The following is a 13,862-nucleotide window of genomic DNA, read 5'->3' on the forward strand; positions in this document are numbered from 1 at the left end:
ATCAAATAGTGTATCTACGGGATGACACATTTAGGAATCACCTATGTAAGTGTGAAGTGTTAGCCGCTTCAAGGAGAATTTTGCAAGGCCAATTCTCTACGCACTTATGAAACCAGGCAGTGTTCATAGCTGAAACGAACACAACAATAAGAACCAAAGATAGTTAAGGGATTGATTGTGTGACTTATGGTTGTCTAGGTATACACTAAAGTTCGACGGTTCAAAGATATCAAATCTACCGATTGACCGAGTATATCTGACATAAGTTCACTACGAAAAGTTCAAAGGGAAACCTACTTATCCAGATGCAATTAATCCTTGCTTGCAAATCACACAAGTTTTTCATGCATACTTCCATGATATAGCCATTCCCCATTAATGTGGGGGATTGTTGAGTTTCTTTTTAATATAGAAAGGTATTAAAAAGAGGGTGAATGAGAAATGGAGGGAAATAAAAATTTTGAGTAAAATTTTAAGTTTCCCTCTCCTTTTAATGAGACATTGTCCCTCATTGGTAGAGGAAAAGGAGTTTGGTGGGTTTATATACAAATGCACTTCATGTAGCTCTTAAAGAGTTAAGAAGAAGGCAAGTCTCGCGTCGTCGTCGTCGCTCGCTCGCTCGCTAGGCTCGTCTTCGGTTACGACTTCGGCTTAGGATTTGGATTTGGATTTGGATTTGGTCAAATAATCGATTGATTGATTAATTATTTGGACCAAATTTATTTGTTAATAGTAGATATTAACGTAATATTATCCGTGTTTGTAATGGATATGTTCCAATCCGTGTATTGTACCACCAGTTGCAATAGCAGCCGTCTAGTGCTCCTCCCACCATGGCTAAGTGCTTGCTCCATAAAAAGCTAGTGCATGCTCCACCATGGAGAGGGGGCGGGTCTCACAACTAACTGCTATAAATATGAACAACAACAGTTGGAGAAAAACACACCGAAATAGAATTGAGAGCTATTGATCTTCTCTTCACCGAAAACTCAACGTTGGCTATAATTTGCATTCCTTCCTCTCGGAATTTTCATTCGACTTCTGAATTTTCCTCCCTTGTTCTGCATTGTTTTAAACTACAAACAAAGCATCCGTAAGTGTGATTTGCTACCGAACTTTGTATTCGCTGAAACACTGGGGTTTGAAGTACCGCTACACCAGTGTGTAATTCGTTCTATCCTGGGAGGAAATAATTCATAACCTTGGGTACTAGGAGGGAATTAAATTTCTTAAGAAAACACTGTAAACTCAGTGGGCTCGAATTAATTTCTGTTTTATTTATATTTATGTTTATTCTAATTTCCAGAATCATTATTTACAAATACAGGCATAATAATAACAAAATGTATGGTCAAGATTCATGTCCCAAATGGAAAAGAAAATAAAAAGAGCAGTAAAGAAGAGGTGGCTACAATAGGAGCAAAATAAAGATGGAACAAAGAGGAGCAGGATGGGGAATTAAGCAGCACAAGAAGTTATTATAAGTCGGCTCTTCCAGAAAGGAATATGGAGAATTCTCTTTTTCTTTCACCATCTTTAATTTGGTGGGCTTTGTGGTGGAGTCCCTTTATACCATCACGCTCTCCTAGCAGTGGCGGAGGCAGGATCTCCACGAAGGGGGTTCAAAAATTTTTTTTTGTAGCTAGTGGGAATTTAACTCATGACCTTATGTAGATTTTGAACCCCTTTGACCGCTAAACTACACTTTTGGATTGTGTTAAGGGTGTTCAAAACTTAATATATAGAGATAAAAAACAGATTTTGCCTTATATATACAATGTAATTTTTCGGCGAAGGGTGTTCACCCCCAAATCCGCCCCTGTCTCCTAGAGGAACCATAAAATTGGATTGGTAAGATTCTAAATAATTAAAGTTGGAGCCAGGACTTGAAGTTTATGGGTTCTAAATTTGTCATATCGAACTCATAGTTCGAGTTATCAGATTTGTAATTAAATATTTATACATATTTAATAAAAAATTTAATATAAATACAGAAATTAAAGCTATTGGATTCCTGCGAAATGATACCTACTTTAGCTCCACCCCTAGTTCTAATATAATGAGAATAAAACCCCATCTAGGAAGTTCATGACGTGTTCTTACCTTAAATACCAAAGGCCTTAAACCTTTGATAGCTTGAGAATAGCCAAACAAGTATAGATTCCATTTACTTTAATTTTCTTTCTAAATAAGATACAGTGCAACTCCTGTAATGCAACCAAGAACAGCCGGTTCTTCCGCCGTATATATCTGTATTTTTAATAGCACCTTCTTTTCTTTGTTCTTTCTTACAGTTGAATCTGTTCCATCAGCTAGCTATTTTGCTTGTAGTAAAAATGCGAAGGCTCTTCTTACTAATATTTCAATGACCAAAGAATTTAGATGGAGAAGCAAGTTCTATTAAACGTTCATGCTAGAAAATAACAAGTATAATATTTGTGATGACCCAAAGGGTCATCTTATGTTTTAGAACTCGATTCCATGTTTCGAGGCCTTAAAAATTTTATTTTATCTCTCATCGATTTGTGTGCGCAATCGGAAAGCCTTTATGTGGAAAATTTATGAAATAACAATTTTTGGCCTAAAAAGTTAATTTTTGTTAACTTCGGTCAATATTTTGGGTAAACGGACCCGGACCCGTATTTTGACGGTCTCGGTAGGTCCGAAGTAAAATATGGGACCCGGGCGTATGCCCGGAATCGAATTCCGAGGTCTCAGGCCCGAAAAATGAATTTTTGATGAAAATTGTAAGACTGTAAATCTAATAATTTAAAGAATTTGATTAATGTTTGATCTCGTTGGTATCGAGCACGTATTTTGGTTCCGGAGCCCGGTACAGGTTTATTATAACATTTATATCCTATTTGTGAAATTTGGTGAGAAACGGGATTGATTTGACGTGATTCGGACCTTTGGTTGAGAAAATAGAAGTTTTAAAACTTTCTTGAGAATTTCATGCAATTGGGTGCTACATTTGTAGTTCTAGGTATTATTTTTGCAATTTGATCACACGAGCAAGTCCGTATGATATTTTTAGACTTGTGTACATGTTTGGTTTGGAGTCCCGAAGGCTCGAGAGAGTTTCAGATAGGCTTCGGGATGTTTTGGACTTAAGAAAAATTCTTGTTTTCTGCAGTTTCAGCACTTACTGGTTTCCTTCTTCGCGTTCGCGAAGCTTCTCTTGCGAACGCGAAGGGTAAGTTGGGCTGGGGAGGGATTTCTTCTACGCAAACGCGGAGCACAGGGGGTTAGCACTTCGCGAATGCGACCGGCCTTATGCAAACGCGTAGTGTATTGGAGGAGGGCTGGGAATTTAAGGAGTTGTTCTACGCGAACACGGTCCTTGGCCGCGAATGCGATGGTCAGGGGGGACAGACCATCGCGAACGCGAGCAACTCTTCGCGAACGCGAAGGCCTTTCTGGCTGCTGTGCATCGCGATCGCGACAGCTCTATCTTGAACGCGATGAAGACCTGTCTAGTGTTTTTTAAAACACACTTAAAAACGGGAATGGTTCAAAATTTCATATCTCTTCCATTAAAACTCAACCTGGGCGATTCTTGAAGAGGGATTTCAACACTAAATCATAGGTTTGTGTTCTTAAACTCATTTTCTTTAATTTCCATCAACACCCATTAGATTTCTAGTCCTAAATCTTGTTCTTAAGGGTAAAAAATTAGTAGGAATTTTGGGAGAATTGGGGATTTTGCAAATTTGGGGATCTAGACCTCGATTCGGGGTCGGATTCCGGAACTAATTACATATTTGGGCTCGTGGGCTCGTGGGTGAATGAGTTTTGGTCCGAACCTCGAGTTTTGACTAAGTGGGCCCGGGGTCAATTTTTGATTTTTGGGGGAAAATGTTGGGAAACTTATAATTATGTATTGGAATTGATTTCTTTAGCGATAATTGATGTTATTAAGTTAATTATGACTAGATACGAGTGGATTGGAGGTGAAAACTAGAGGAAAAACGATAATTGAGCTTTGAGTTGGCCGTTGGATCGAGGTAAGTGTTTGGTCTAACTTTGACTTGAGGGATTAGGGATCTCCGACTTAATTGCTATGTGAAATTCCATGTGCGTGGTGTATAAGTGAGGTGACGAGTACCTATGCACCGCCAAATTATCTGTTTAGCATGTTTCCTTCCTTATTCTTAATATATTGTCTTCCTGTCTTAACTGCAACATGCTTATTGGTGTTTCCATGTTTAATTGCTTCTTGTTAAATATTATTTTCTTTATTGAAGGTATTAATTATTACGTAGTTTCATTGTACTTCATTATTGATTTGAGTTGGCTTATCGGTGTTTCATGGAATATTTTGGTTGGTCTCGCTATGTAGTATTTATGTGATTGAGGTTTCATAATTTGTGTAGTCTTCTGTTGGCTTTGGTTTGAGGCTTAATATTATGGAGGGTTTTGAGCCAAGATGTGAAATTTTTATTCTTATTGTGTGATTGGTACTGATATGGTGGGATCGGGTTGCATGCCGTAACAGGAGGAATAAGGGTGATATATTGAGGAGGAATAACGGTGAAATGTGAATGTCTGATGTGATCGGGTTGCGCACTACAACAGGAGGAATAAGGGTGATATATTGAGGAGCAATAAGGGTGAATTACTATTGTACGATGGGATCAGATTGCACGTCGCAACAGGAGGAATAAGGGTGGATTGACAAGGAGTAATAAGGGTGAATGTTCATATTGTTACTAATTATATGGTGGGATCGAGATGCGCGCCGCATCACTTTATTGTTTATGTATCCTTCTCTACTGTGAAGTTATTTTGTAGTATTGTATCTCACTTAAGGATTGGTTATAGCTGATATTGATAAGATATTTGAAGTTGTGTATTCATTTTTGTTGCAAGTTACTGTTTCATTTCATACCATACTTTCTTTTCGTTTTATTATATACTGTATGCAGGTTATAATATAATTGCTCCGCCATAGCCTCGTCACTACTTCGTCGAGGTTAGACTCGGCACTTACCAGTACATGGGGTCGGTTGTACTGATACTACACTCTGCACTTTCTTTGCAGATTTTGGAGCTGGTAGTGGCTGATCGTGAGGTTAGTTGCAGACATTTCATCTAGGACCCAAGGTAGTCCTGCTGGCGTCCGCAGGTCCTGGCGTCCCCTCCTATATTTCTACATTCATGTTTTCTTTTCTTTTCAAAACAGATGTAAATTTCTTCCATACCAATGTTTGTAGATATTCATAGTTGGTTCGTGGATTGTGACACCAGTTTCTGGGTGATAACAGTTATAGGATTGTTAATAGTATATAGATAACAGTTTAATTACGTACTTCCGCATTTATTTCAATTTGATTTAGCTTCGTTAATGTTAATTTATCAAATATAAAGGGAAAAGGTGAATAAAACTCTAACGTTGACTTGCCTAACGAGTGCGATGTTAGGCGCCATCACAATTCCAATGGTGAAAATTTCGGATCGTGACAATATTTCATGATCTGTTTCATTTTATATAACGCTCTTGTCTTTTCTTGTCTATTTAAACAAGAATCAATTTAACTCTCTTAATGACATGCTCTTTAGTCACAGAAAAATTATAACAAATTGAAGACATTAGTTATTAATGTTCTTTTCGCACTAAAAGTTTTTTAAAAATTTTTTATCTTAAATGTTTGTGACTAATCAAATATCATCATATAAAATTAATCTGGGAATATGACATTTTTCAATATAACTAATATGGTGCAAATTGCATACACTACGCAATAAATTTGTGGTTAGGGTCATATCATTAGCCTGTCAAATCATCTTTATCCCTCTTTCTCTAAACGACTTCTTTTCTCCCTTTTTTTTCGCCCCTCAAACAAAACAAATACTATTCTCTAGCTGCTAATTAGCTAAACAATGACTAATTTTTGGTTTTTGGTTTCTCATTCGGTATTCGGTACTCGCATAGGAGCCCTATTATATCCGAATTGGCGCTGGGTAAACCTCATTCGGGGGTAGCGCTCCCTACCAAAGAATTTTCCATACTCAGGGTTTGAACTCGAGACTTTGATTAAGGAAGGAACAGCCCCATCCACTACATCCCATCCGGGGGTAGCGCTCTTTGCCAAAGAATTTTCCATAAACAATGACTTCGTTGTGCCAGTAGAATCACTTTTATCTCTCTTCTTTTTTTCTTTGTTTTCCATCTTTATAACTTCTTTTTAGGTTTTTCATTTTATTGGAGTCCGATTAAGTTTGAAATGTCGAGAAGTCTCACATTGAAGGTCAAGTGCTTCCCAACCAAGATGACTCTATATTCATGACTCAAATTCGAAATCTCTAATTAAGTATGAAAGAGTACTAATTATCACTCTACTGCAACCGGTCTCATCTTTGTATCAATATGTTCTACTATATATTTTAATCCGTTTCCTACTTACAACGATCTAAGGAAGCTAAACGATAGGTGCATTTGCCACTATAAATATAGGTTTTGCAGTTGTATGCTCCATACAAATATCCAGCAAGAAAATAAACTATTTACAACTAATAGTTTCCACTCATTCTTTTCCCACTTTTTCTCCTCTTCATTATATGGCTCAAATGAGTACAGATCCCCTTGTGATTGGCAGGGTGGTTGGAGATGTTGTTGATTATTTCTCCCCAAGTGTTAAAATGTCTGTTATTTGTAACCCCAGCAAACATGTCTATAATGGGCATGAACTCTTTCCATCCTCTGTTACCTCTAAACCTAAGGTTGAAGTTAACGGAGGTGACATGACATCCTTCTTTACATTGGTAATTAATTAATTCACACTCTAGTTCAATTGTTTTCTTGTCTTTATGTATTATTTCTATTCTCATATTGTTATAAACTTTTTCTTTCTTTTTGATATATAGATCATGACTGACCCTGATGTTCCTGGTCCTAGTGATCCATATATTAGGGAGCACTTGCACTGGTATGTATCATACGTACTATCATCAAACTTGAAAGCTTAAAACATTATAAAATTTGATTCCCACCAAGAATTTGATCACTTGGTAGTATTAATCTCATACGAATCAGTACCGAGAAGCAAAGTAATGGCACTGAAGATGAAATAAAGAGCCTAGATAATAACAACGGGAACAAACCCAGTAAATTAATCCCACAAGTGAGGCTTAAAAGGGTAGTGTATACGTAAACCTTACCCCTACCTTATGATGATAGAGATGCTATTTCCGATAGACTCTCGGCTCAAAGGCACGAGGAAAAAAAACAGTAACAACAAGTAACAACAACATCAAAATAAGATGATAATATAATCGAAGTGAAAGAAACAACATATAGTAATAGAAATATATTAATTGGCAACTACGGAAATAGTACTAACACTACTAATAGGGGGAGAGAGATACGCTAGACTACCTACTAACAAACTACGTACCCTAATTTTCGAACTTCACACCCTCCTATCAAAGTCATGTCCTTGGTCAACTGAAACTATATCATGTCTTGCCTAGATCAATTCAATATAAAGTAATCTTAAACATGTAGTTGATTTTAACTGGGTAAACTGTTTCCAATACTAAGCTTCGCATGTAAATTATATTAGTCCTTTGAGTTCAAATTTTGCATAATAATATATATTTGTTAGACAAAAATCAAATTCTATGCGGGATATTAATGAAGAATATCCTAGTAAATAATTATGCGGAAACTTTTTTCTTGTAAATGCAATAGAATTTGCATCCTCAAGGCTTCGTACATGGTAATTAATACATACTTGGTACATGGTAACGCGTTTTAGCATAGGACATACCTGATATTCAAAATTATAAAAATCTTACATATGATACAATCATAAATTTACTTTATTTAAAATAAGTAAGCCAAATTACTATAACATAATGGACTTAAAGGGTATTGCGTCGTTTAGGCGTTGTTCAAGTATTGCTAATACATGTACTATTATTATTCTCATACTAACACAAATAAAATAATATAAGAAAATTTCATAAGATATATAGGTACTAGTCTCTAATTAAGTATGCGTGACTCCAAGGTGAATATAAACTTTTTAAAAAAGATGATCAAATTAATGAATTTGAATGATAAAATAAAATTTTAACTCCGGAAAATGATAAATGTTGACGTTATTCAACAAACTCAGCAAAAGTCATCAAATGCATCCACATATTATTGAATTTCAATAAAAATGCATGAATAAAACCTTTTTAATTAATTGACTTGTAGTTTTATACAACAACAACCCAGTATAATCTCACAAGTAGGGTCTGGGGAGGGTAGGATGTACACGGCCTTAGCTTACTGATAACGCCCAACTATGCCTTTTAAAGGACAAATCGGTCACTGCAAATATAATCCGATTTTAAGTCCGGAGTCGAATCCTCAGGGAACTAACCTATCTATTACACTCTTTAGCAATGTTATTATCAGCTCAATCAATCTCTAGATGCAAGATTTTTTTTATCAATAAAGATTGAGTTTTTGTTTAACTACTTCAACTACTATTAAAAACAACAGTAAACTAAAACAAGGATAATTCAATGGTAAAAAGGTCTAGGGCAGTGATTTCCCCAATTGCTAGTTTAGGTCTTGACTCTTCTGCTATAATCTCGCCAAAATACTCTATGAGGATTAAGAGTTATGAGTTATCGTAATTATCTCTCGATCAATTACAATAATTTACTAGAGCATTCTCTCGAACTACTCTAGCTGACAATAGTTATGCAACTCTAAATTATCCCACCAAAGTTTCGTTATCTCTAAACCCACTTTTAAGTTCAAGTAATGAATCTCTTCAATTACCCAAAAGTGGTGTTGTTCAACAGCTATCTAACCTAATATTCTTTCTCAAGCAATATAAGGCATTTAGGCACGATTAATCAAGGGCCCATTCAATTAATCACCATACAAGACGTAGTTGAACAATCATATCATAAATCCGGCTCGATTATAATAACTTGATTCAAAACTTTAACCAACAATTGGTTCCATCAACCCTAGATAAGTGTTTAGCTACTCATAACAAAATAAGAAAAAACTATTAAATTGTTCATAATATAAAATTTCAAGAATTAAAAGGAGATAGAAAAACTTTAATGTTTGTTGATCTTCTCACACTGCTCTTGCCTCTAAAAGTAGTCTCAAAAACCAGCTTAGAATAAAGTTGGGTGAGTTTCTAAAGCTTATAAGGGTTTTATAAAAGTTTCCCCGAAATTACACTTTGGTCCTCAAACTTCCAGCTGCGTGAACAGTGCACCGCGGTCGACCACGGTGAAAGTTGATCTTTTTGCCTCACTTCATTAACCTGCCGCGGTCCACCGCGGTCGCGGTGGCCTTCTTGCCCAGGCTATTTTTTGCTTCTTTGTGCTCGGGTACTTCTCGAGTGGGTGTTTTCTTCACATTATCGCCTCCAAAACACTCCATGTTGCTTCCTCTCATATAATATTCCCTACTAAACAAAAGAACACTATTTAGAGCATTTTATTGACAATTTATCTATAAAACAATAACAAAGTATGGTCATATTAAGGTGTAAATGTCAACTATATAGCCTACTATCACTTACTCCTACCCTAAAAGGGCAGAGAGATTGTTTCCGATATAGACCCTCGGCTAAAGAAGGTGGAAGAAGCACTAATAGCAAGTAATAGCAAGACAATATATTTAGAAACTAAATGGAAGATAGCAATAGAGAATATGAAAGAAGTATCGATAGCAAGTAATAGCAAGACAATATATTTAGAAAACTAAATCCAAGATAGCAATAGAGAATATGAAAGAAGTATTGATAGCAAACTATGGAAGTACTGATGGCAAGTAATAACGGAACAAGATATGCAATAATAGCAAACTATGGATACAAAGGGTACCTTACTAACACTAATACTATCGAACTAATGAAGACAAATGGAAACACACGACTACCTACTAAGTTTCTACCCTAATTCTCAACATCCACCCCTCCTATCTAGGGGTTATCATGTCCTTGGTTAGCTCAAGCTGCGTCATGTCCCGCCTGATCACCTCTCCCCAAGACTTCTTTGGCCTATCTCTACCCTTCCTCTTACCACCTCAAGGTCAATATCTAACACCTCCTGACTGGGGCATCTGTACTTCTCCTTTTAACATGCCCGAACCATGTCAGTCTTGCCTCTCGCATATTTTCCTCCACATGGGCCACCCTCACATTGTCTCAAATAACTCTATTTCTAATTCTATCTAACCTAGTGCGCCCACACATCCATCTCAACATCCTCATTTCAGCTACTTTTATCTGCTGGACATGAGAGTTCTTGACTGGCCAGCACTCTGCCTCATACAACATAGTCGGTCTAACCACTATTTTGTAGAACTTACCCTTAAGTCTCAACTGCACATTCTTATCGCACATGACACCGGAAGTGAGCCTCCACTTCATCCACCCTGCTCCGATACAATGTGTGACATCCTCATCAATCTCCCGATCATTCTGAATTATAGACCCCAGATACTTGAAACTCTCTCTCCTGGGAATGACTTACATATCAAGCATCACATCCTCGTCCGCTTCCTGAGTAACACCGTTGAACTTGTAGTTTTATAGCAAAATCAAAAGATCACCAAAATACGTGAAAATGATATACAAGCCTACTATAAGATATATATCTCCTTACCAAGGCAGTAATAAAATGTAAAAGAAAAATCGATGCAAAAGTCTTGGTAAGATCATCACTATCAGATATATCTAAGTCCAAAATAACTTTAAAGAAAATAATTAAATAGATTTTCACTAAAGAGTGAAGATATTATACTTTCTCATTAGTCTGTAAAAAATAAAAGATAAAAGATAAATGCTATCCGTTCTTTCATTTAATTGATATGCCATTCGGAATTGAAGTTTCGGCCAAAATAACCCAAGTAAAGTTTAAACTCACTACTATTGCAAAAGAAAAAAAAAGGGTCACATTCTCTTTTCACTTTGGCATTCTTTTGTAGTAAATTGACCCTTAAAAATCAAATAAAGAGACTTCTCTATACAAAGTCGGATTAAGGATTTAAAGTTTATGAGTTCCCACTCTTAAATTAATATACAATAATAATTGGGTTCACACATATATATTTATTGATATTTAATGATTTTTTAATAAAAATACAGGATCAATGCAAAAGTTACTGGGTTCCTGGGAACCCAGTAACTATGCTCTACATCCGCCACTGATTCAGAAAAGTTTTGATTATCGTCGTGTCTAAATTTTGATCAATGGTGGATCCAAGATTTTATGTTCGTGGGTGCTTAATTTTTCTTAATGCTCGGAAGATTGAATACGTGAATTTCTGTGAATCCAATAGCTGTGATTGATAGGTTAATTCCCTATGGGATTCGACTCCGGACTTGTTAACAGAAATATATTTGCAGTGACCGCTTGAGCTTCAAATTGATGAGATATTGAGCTTCAAGCATAAACCAACTGAGACACTACACGAAACGTCGGAGAGATTCAAGGGTCTGCTGGTTACGAATCCACATCATGGTAATCCATAGGTTTGTGTTTGTGCTGTTCAAGCAGAAGAAAAGGCAAACAGTATGCATTATCCAGGGACCGATTCAATACCAATACAGCTGCTGCTGTTTTCTTCAATTGCCAAAGGGAAACCGCGGCCAGAAGGCGTTGATGAAATCAGAAATATTATACTCATACTTGTATTTTCTATGCTTGAATAAGGCCTTTTGTGGTACTGTTATTCAGCACCTGTTGAATAGCTAATTAACTTTAAAAGAATAATGTACTTTCATATGATCATTCATATGTATTTATGTTTGACCTTACAATTAAAATATTATGCGTGTAAATAAAGCTTTGTTAATTTTCTTTTTTCTCATGATCAGCTGTTCACTAGGGATCAAAATTTACATTGAAAAGATATCATATCGACTTAGGAAAAATGAACTGATACTATCTAAGCATTTCATCCATTTTAATTTATATGATACATTTCGCTTCTTAAGATTCGAACAATATAAAGCTTGAAATGTATTTTTTTTAAATTAGGAATATCCATTTTTTTGGTCTATTCAAGGTACTCTCAGCCAAGTTGGGTAACTACTAACTCAACTCAACTCAAATTATGGATCAACCGTAACCGCAACTTATTTAACCACACCCATACACTCTTTAAAATCCGTACCATCTATAACTAAGCATCCCAATTCTACCACCTATCGATCACATACAACCACCAACACATACTAACTAATCATATTCCAATTAAATGGCACCCTCCACCCCAAGATACTATAAGTTAAATATAGACGGAGCCTATGATAATCAATCCCATAAGGGAGGAGCAGCGAGAGTTTTTCGCAACGACTCAGGTGCATGGGTATATACTGATACCCTACAAGTTGAACTCCTAGGCCCTTGATCACGCCCAACTATGTCTTATAAAAAGGACCCTGCGGACGTTGCAAATATAATCTGAGTATTCTGCTCAGAGTCGAATCCACAGAGAGTTAACCTATCAATCACTATCTTTAGACCCCCTAAACTCTTGAGAACCAATTTCCCCAACGTTTGAATCACAGTTGATGGTATCTTCAATAATTAAAATTGCAAGTAAATAAACAGCTGTAAACTAAGGATGCTAAGGTCGTAAATAATAATGAGAAAACGCTAAGGTAATGACTTCCCCTATTGATGGAATCCCTTCTGTTTATGATTCATACAAATTGACCAACACCTCTCTATCAATCATGAACGCTCATCTTACCGTAAATCTCTCCCGAGTAATCACAGTAATATACTCAATGCACTCTCCCGAGATACACTAGCTAGCTCTAATTAACACGGTTCACTTTAGATTGCACTCAACGCTTCGTTATCCCTAATCCCACCTTTAAACCCGCAGTTATAGATCCCTCTTATACTTTGGGAGTGATGTTGTTCAACAATAACCTAAATATGCACTCTCTCCCGAGTTATGCACACTAAATAGGCACAGCTAATTGAGGATCCTGTCAATTAACTACAACATGCACAAAGTTGAACAAATAAAGATTGAGACTAGCAATTTGTATTCACATAAACAAGAAGTTCATCCCCCAATAGGTTCCATCAAAACCTTAGACAAAGGATTTAGCTACTCATAACTATGGGTAAACAAACTAAAACAATATTCATCATAAAACTTGCAAGAAAAATCAAAGAAAAGAAGAAAGATGTTTTGGGTGATCTCTCACAATTGTTTTTCCTTGCCAAAATACTCTCCAAATCAATACCTGCCTCTCTTGAGCGAAGTCTAATGTTTAAAATAGGGTTTTGGGCTAAAAATCCCGTATTTTGCACTTTAGTCCCTGAAGTTCTCCGCCTCCGCCGCGGTTCTGCCGCGGTCGCGGTCAAACCGCGGCCAAACATGCTCTCTGATTCTCACTTTGTCTGCAACCATCTTCTACCGCGGTCGCGGTGGAACCGCGGCAGTCCTCTTTTAGTTCTGACTTGAGCTGTTTCGCGTGGTTTACTTGACGGAATTTTACGATCGGCCTCTTTTTCTCCATATTTGATCCCAAAAATACTCCATAGCCTTCTCTGGTCATATATAACCTACAAAGCATGAAAAACACTAATAAGAGCATTTTGTTATCACTTTTATCATCCAAACTATACAAAAAGGTGGTTATTTAGGGTCTAATTATAGTTAACTTCACCTATTATCAACACCCCACACTTAAACCTTTGCTCGTCCTAGAGCAAGTTAAACCACACTTCTAGGCCTAATCGTTTGATGCATTACCCAATTTTTTTTATGCCACACCCGCCATTATGAAGGAACAACCTAAGCAGTGCAACAGTCACGCCTCAGATGAAGACTCTAACACCATGACACACTCATGCTCACTCTAGTTACT

At 36.6% G+C, this 13,862-nt stretch overlaps 1 pseudogene; it reads left to right on the forward strand.

Annotated features, from left to right (window-relative positions):
- The first annotated feature begins 6,511 nt into the window (after nucleotides 1-6,511).
- Nucleotides 6,512-11,781, forward strand: LOC107805456 (CEN-like protein 2; annotated as a pseudogene).
- The last annotated feature ends 2,081 nt before the right edge of the window (nucleotides 11,782-13,862 follow it).

The sequence above is a fragment of the Nicotiana tabacum genome, chromosome 18, assembly GCF_000715075.1.
Source record: "Nicotiana tabacum cultivar K326 chromosome 18, ASM71507v2, whole genome shotgun sequence".
NCBI classification, from domain to species: Eukaryota; Viridiplantae; Streptophyta; class Magnoliopsida; order Solanales; family Solanaceae; genus Nicotiana; species Nicotiana tabacum.